Genomic DNA, 6,844 nt, shown 5'->3' with positions numbered 1-6,844 from the left:
TTTTCCTCAAATATGAGTAAACATTACTTATTTTGTTTTGAACATGCATTTTTCTCATTTCTGAGCAAGGAAATTTTTAAGAGTGTAGAGTTAGTTAGTTTCTTATTTGGTTGCTATGTCGTATTGCATTCATTTAGAATGTTAGATGACTGAAATGCTAAGTTATGTTTTACTTGTTTACTTTTAATGCAAACGTTATTTTTTAGTTACTCATTTTACATAAAATTTTGGGAAATAAAAGTAACGTTCATTCTGAAAAAATAATAGGTTTCTCATTTTCCTTTCAACATTTCTGAGAATTCATTATTGAAAATAAGCGTAATATTTTATTTTTCCTTTTGGTTTAAATCTCATTTTTATGCTTCAAGGCTAAGAGAGACGGTAATGATGACAATGAACGAAACTGGTGGGGTGAAGAAAGTGGAAGGAAACGCATGAAGCCCAAGATAACTTTTACACAAAATTTGTAACGTGCACTTGAACATGGTATTTCATTCGATTCAAACATATCTGCTATTTGTGTAATTATTTAGTCATATGATGTTCCGTTATAGATTGATTTTTTTGCAGCAAGTGTACTGTACAAGGAATGTTTCTCAGTACAGTATTTGCTCAAATCTTAGAAATTCGAATGCAGGAAATGACTACAAAACTCTTCCACTACTTTCAACATTTGTACTTTTTATTGCAAAATGTTCTGAAGTACATAAAGGTCAGATGTACAAGAACACATCTGAAAGAAACTCAAGATTAACAAGTATTCTTTATACTCTAGCAGTTTTTTATACGTCTCTGCTTCATTTATAGTTTTGTCGTCCCAATACATTACTACTTGAATTTTCTCAAAGCATTTAATCAACTAGTTTTTTTTTATTTGCATTGGTGAAATTATAACTTTTGAATTCAAATTTTAATCGTTTGACATACTACCGGAACGCCCAAAGCATAAGTCTCTGATTAAGATTGCTACGTCTCGGAGATGATGTAAAAATTGAACAAATTTTAATGATACTAGTTAAGGATAATTCGGAGTTAAGGATAATTCGGAGTTTGACATGATACAATCAAATTTAACTGATGTGCATAATAGTGAATCTAACATCCTTATTGCATGGTAGTGATCTTTTTGTCTCCCGGGCGGACTCACTCTCTCTTTCTCTCATACAGATACACACACACACATTATATACACGGACATGGTAAATACATAAAGGAGTTTTGCTAATCCTAACTGCTTGAAAATATTGACATGCGGGTTAATATAATTTCAATATTAATAAAAAAAATTGCATTTCTTTCTAGGGAATTTTCTTCTGTAATTTCCCTCTACTTGAATTTCCGTGATTTTTTTATTGTCCATCATTTTAGGCGTAACGAGGATTAGGCCAAACGATGATCCTTTTTTCGCCTAAAATGGCGGACTGAAATCTTATCATTTATCTGCCATAAAAGTGTCAGATAATTGGTTAGGCGAAATCAAATCGTGGCGACACGATTCCCTTCTACTTTTTTTTTTTTTTACTTTCTCTGTTTGGAAGGTGTACCGAAATATATCACAAGCCTTTGAGAAGCCCGGGTATGAAGATTGGGGACTGACATCACAGGTAAAGAGCGAACGAGCATGTTGCTTTGATGTGACTTTCACGTGATTGAAGTGATTGTTTTTTGGCGCTATTATTCCGACAGTCAAGAGTTATAAGCAGGATGTATATTTATGATGCACTGCGAAACATATAAAATTTACTTAGCTTCTCCCAGCCCCTTCCCTCCCCTTCCTCCCTTCCTTTACTTTTAAATTTATTGATTAAATAAAGTTATTTGAATCACTAAAAGTTTTTTTTTTTTAAGCACGTTTCAAAAAGGTAGGTGTGACATCACACCTAAAATTTCTATTTTGCATCATATTTTTTTCCAATTTGTATATAATATTTTGTATATTAAAATATAGTGGGGAAATATTTTTCCCACGTCACTAGTTAAGATATAGACATGATATTTGCGGCAAACATCACTAATACTCGAACGTAGTTTTCGGGGTATCAGGGCTGTGTACTCTCACCCAGGGCCTCTCTAGGGTGCTCAAACTTGCCAAGAGATCTTTTTCAGGGAAATTTCCGGAATTTTTCAAAATTTCCTTTTCTTCGTACCTCATACGGACGTGCACTATGTAGATTTTGAAAACCTGATTTACTCTGAAGATAATCATATACTAATCATGAAATTCGGATGAACACTGTGGAGTTGTAGCTATTTAGATAAAAGTCTTAATAATTGCTTGAAAAGTCCGTACTCCAAAGGATTAAATGTTTATTTCTATAAAGCAAAATCGGTTAGGGATATCGTGAAGTAGTCTTTCAGAATCCACTGAACGTCGAAAGAAAAACTTTCATTTTGTTCTTTATCCTTATACGTCAGTGATAGAAGCATATTATTTGCGGTTTCAATACTGATTAGAACAGTGTAAACCGGTAACACATGGAAGGAAGTGGTTTCCAATATGAAGTTAATACCTCAGAAGTAAGTTCCATCTTCAACTTTATTCCTCATTTGCAACCGAAAGTTGTAGAAATATATACTACTACTTTCAGTTTCAATATTGAATCTCATAGAAAAAAAAAAGAAAACTAGTATAGAAGCCGACAAACAGCATTTTGAATACATTTAGTATCCAAAAATGTCTTTACTTTTTAATGGAAATAGAAAATGAATGTTCCGAAACGTCGGTTTAGAACATCAAGCACCAAGGAGCAAATAATTATTTTAGTTATACTTCGTTCTCTTCGTGAAATACTGTTAAGTGTCATGTATTTCTCTCTTAGTTTCTCTCTCTTCAAGTTGAAGGTAAGCAAAACCATCGAGACTATCTACTTCATCGTTTGTCTTCGCCTGAAGGTAAAACGTCATATAGCAAACAAGAACTTTCAACACGTACTGATAAACAAGTTCGATAATTGCTCTCTCTTTTATGTCATTAGAAAGGCAGAATTCTTTATTTCATGACTGTACATGGACATAAAACAAAAACACTTTGCTGTTACTTTTTCACTTACATTGCCATCAATTGCTGTTATATTTGTAAGATAAACTGTATGCTAAGTAAGCTTGTACCTCTTACACCAGTAACTTTAATTTAAGGCCAAAATATGTAGACCTACGTTTCAATTAGGATTTATATTATTGTGGCGCCCTGATGTCAGAAGTGGCACCTAAGTCAGAAGAAAATTTTTCAAGCCATAAATGAAAATTTGGATATAGGATCGAAGAGCACCTTTAATTTTATTACATTTGCACATTATTCTCCACTTAAGTAAAATCTAAAAAGAAAGCTAACAAAATAAACAATAGAAATTTTGAGAAAAATTATGAAAATATGGGATTATAAAAATATTGAAAGAGCGGTAGTTGTATTGATTAGAAGAAACACGAGTAGAACTGTGTCAACTATCGAAGTTCAAATGGAGAAAGTAGGTGACAAGTTTAAATATATAGGGAACACTGGATAACGCATAGGAAACATAGATGTGAGTAAGAAGAAAAAAAGACAAAATTATAGAATATGGCAGAAGATAAAACTGAAGTGCGGAGAAGGATTGCAATAATGACTTACATGACATTAGTGAGGGCATTTCTTACGTTGATATGGAGACCTCTAAACCCCGGGCCAATGACCCATCAATTATGTCAAAATATTTATGATAATTACAATCATGCATATATTCACTTTAAAGTACATATTTATGACAATATGAATCATGTGAAGAAGTTGTCTTGAATGAGAGGCGTAATAATGTAATGCCACGAAGACTGTGACATGAGACGTATTACAATAAATCTAACGTGAATAGGCTGGAGGATATGGTAATGAGGCATTGTACCCGGACTGCTATAATTGGATCCACTTTGACAGAGGCTCATTACCTCCCATTGAGAGTATTATTTCGTCCCTGCCTTCCCTATGAGTATGCGTCACATGCTTTCATTTCTCTTTTTATATAACAAACCGATTACAGCTGACTGGTGAAGGTCGTCTCTATAAGGAATATCGTTTCCTCATTTCGAATTCAGATAAAGTGTAAAACGTCACTTTTGCGTGAGGCAAAAATTGTAAAATCTTTAAGTAGGGATATGAAACTGATACTGTAGCCTAAAACCTTGTTTGCATGTGTAACCTAGGTATATTTTATATAAGGTAGGGGGAGAAATTTACTTGTTTGAATGATACTCTCTCAAAAACTACTCAATCGATTTGTTTGGCTAACCTTTTCCTTCAAAAGTACGGTTTACTTTGAGCAGTGGCGGATCAAGAAATTGTTTTTGAGGGGGCTGGAACAAAATAATTTAGAAAGAAAAACAGTGGAACTCATATTTGCTGCTCAAATTTGATAGTAATATATAATACATTTGTATATAGTTAAAAATAGAACAGTTTATGGAGCCAAAGAAGCGGCGTTACCTGATATTCTACCTCATCTATTTAAAAGGTTTATTTTATTAATATTGTTACATTGTTCAATATATCTCATTGTAATATATATATTATTGTGTACCACAATGTATAATTAAACAAAATATTTAATTAAATTAAAAATGTACATAAAATAAGCAATGCATAAAGTAAAGGCAGTTTAACTATTCTTTAAAATTCATAATCCAATAAAAAACAAATTAAAGTGCCTTAACTTCTACAATGCAAATAACCGGCAAAACTTCTAAAACTAAAAAGACGCAAAAGAAAACATGTAAAAATATTAACATAACAAAAAAAATCATATAACTACTGCCGGATTCTCTTCCGGGTATAAAAAGTTCTATTTTAACGTCAAAACTCTGCAAGTCAAGTTATTCATCATTAATTTTCTACTCCGTCATTCTGTCCATCAAAAGTTCCGCTTATCACCGTTACCAAAAATAAATAATTATGCATTGTCTTTTCTAATCTTAAAGTCATACCAGTCCATACCATGCTCTGTAATTATTCAATTATCCAATATCAAATCATTAAATTCTTATTTTAAAATACCGTATTTACTCGCGTAATTTTTGCACCTTTTTAGAGGAAAAAAGTTGTTTTGAAACAAGGGTGCGTAAATTATGCGGGGAAAAAAATTAGCCACATCAGTGAACATCATCTAATTTTTTTCCTCAGTCAAAATAACACGAAAATACCGGTACACATTTTCTTTGTAGCAAGAATTGACAACAGACAACTAATTCTAAATTTGTAGAAAAATAACATTAAAAAATTGATTAAGAAGTCGTGTGGTTTCTTACAAATCACTGTCAAATCGTCGCGTGCGCAAATTACGCGAGGAAAATAAAATATACAGAAAATGCCCTTCAAAATTGGGATGCGAAAATTATGCGAGGGCGAAAATTCCGCGCGTATTTACGGTATTTCTGTCATCAAATTTTATCTTTAAATTTCCATTCCCATATCAATCAATCAATCCATTCCAATAATCAATTTTAAGCCACATTTTCTACGCCCCCAAAATTTAATTTAAATTCCTTCTAAAAAAAAACTGGGTAAATGTCAATGCCATTCAATAATTTCATATATAAAAATGGTTTAAAGTTCGCAACCCAAACAAGAGGTCCCATTTTACATTCCACAAAAAAATTTTAACTGCCTTTTACATCACAAAACCTTTCATATTTAAGGTAAATTGCAAACCTATTTTAAATTATAACAATATATATATATATATACGAGTATATATATATATATTCTTAATGAGCTAGGATTTTAAAAAATCTTCGGGAGATACATGAAATATTTTGTAACAAAGAATACATGTCAAAAACTTCACTACAAAACAGAACTAAAAAATATAAAAAATTATATATCTTTGCTTCAATCATACAGAAATTGCAATCCTATGGAATGTTTCTGAGCGAAGAGATTCACTATTCCCGACTTCAATAGGAATGCCTTTGTGAATTTTCATTAGGGCTAACCCAGTACGTTTGTCTTGAACCATCGTTGTTCTCAGATAGGATTTTACCAATTTTAAAGTAGAAAAACTTCTTTCTACAGAACATGTTGTTACTGGTAAAACAGATGGAAGATGTAGCAGTTGTTCTATGCTTAGAAAAGATTCATAACATGGATTTTGATAAACATCCATGGCGCTCTTAGGTACATGTCATTTCCCATTCCAATGTTCCCATCACAAAGTCACTTGATTTTAAGTTCAATTTCACTTCACATAGATCCTCACGGTAAATTTGTGAAGGTTTTACGACGCTTTCTTCATCCAACTTTGCCGTAAATGCTGGAATGAAATTAAACAAAGACATCACTTTTGAGTTTGTTAAAGCAGATCTTGAGGTCAGTTCTCCTATGAGGTGATTCAATTAGGAATATACACATTATCTTGAATTATTTCTGCGGGGTATGTGCTTCTACATTTGAGGGCTGAGTTTGACGTTTTACAGTCCTAGGAAATATGATATCGACATCATGGGAAATAGCAACATCTTCAGCCTTATTAAAGATCTTACTGTATTGATCACTGCTAACGTGATACTGATTGAACAACTGTATTACACTGTCAGCTATGGTATATCATTGATGAAGCTCCACGATAGGATTTTAAAGTTGGCGAGACAAAATAACAGTCAGACCAAGTATTGTACCCACGATATGGAGAGTAATGATGAAGTCAAATCTTAAAACAGCAAAAAGAAGAGCAGCAGATTTTGGTGATGGAACTTCTTCATCAACAGACTCTAAAAATGAAACAACTACATTGTACATGTCAAGGAAGAGAATAAGGGCTCATGGCGTTAAATAAAACGCGTTTCACATAAGGTCTTCAGCTTGCTCACAAAACAAAAGTTC

Source organism: Thermobia domestica, chromosome 5 (assembly GCF_964235325.1).
Source record: "Thermobia domestica chromosome 5, izTheDome1.hap1.1, whole genome shotgun sequence".
NCBI classification, from domain to species: Eukaryota; Metazoa; Arthropoda; class Insecta; order Zygentoma; family Lepismatidae; genus Thermobia; species Thermobia domestica.
This window is presented reverse-complemented; position numbering follows the sequence as displayed.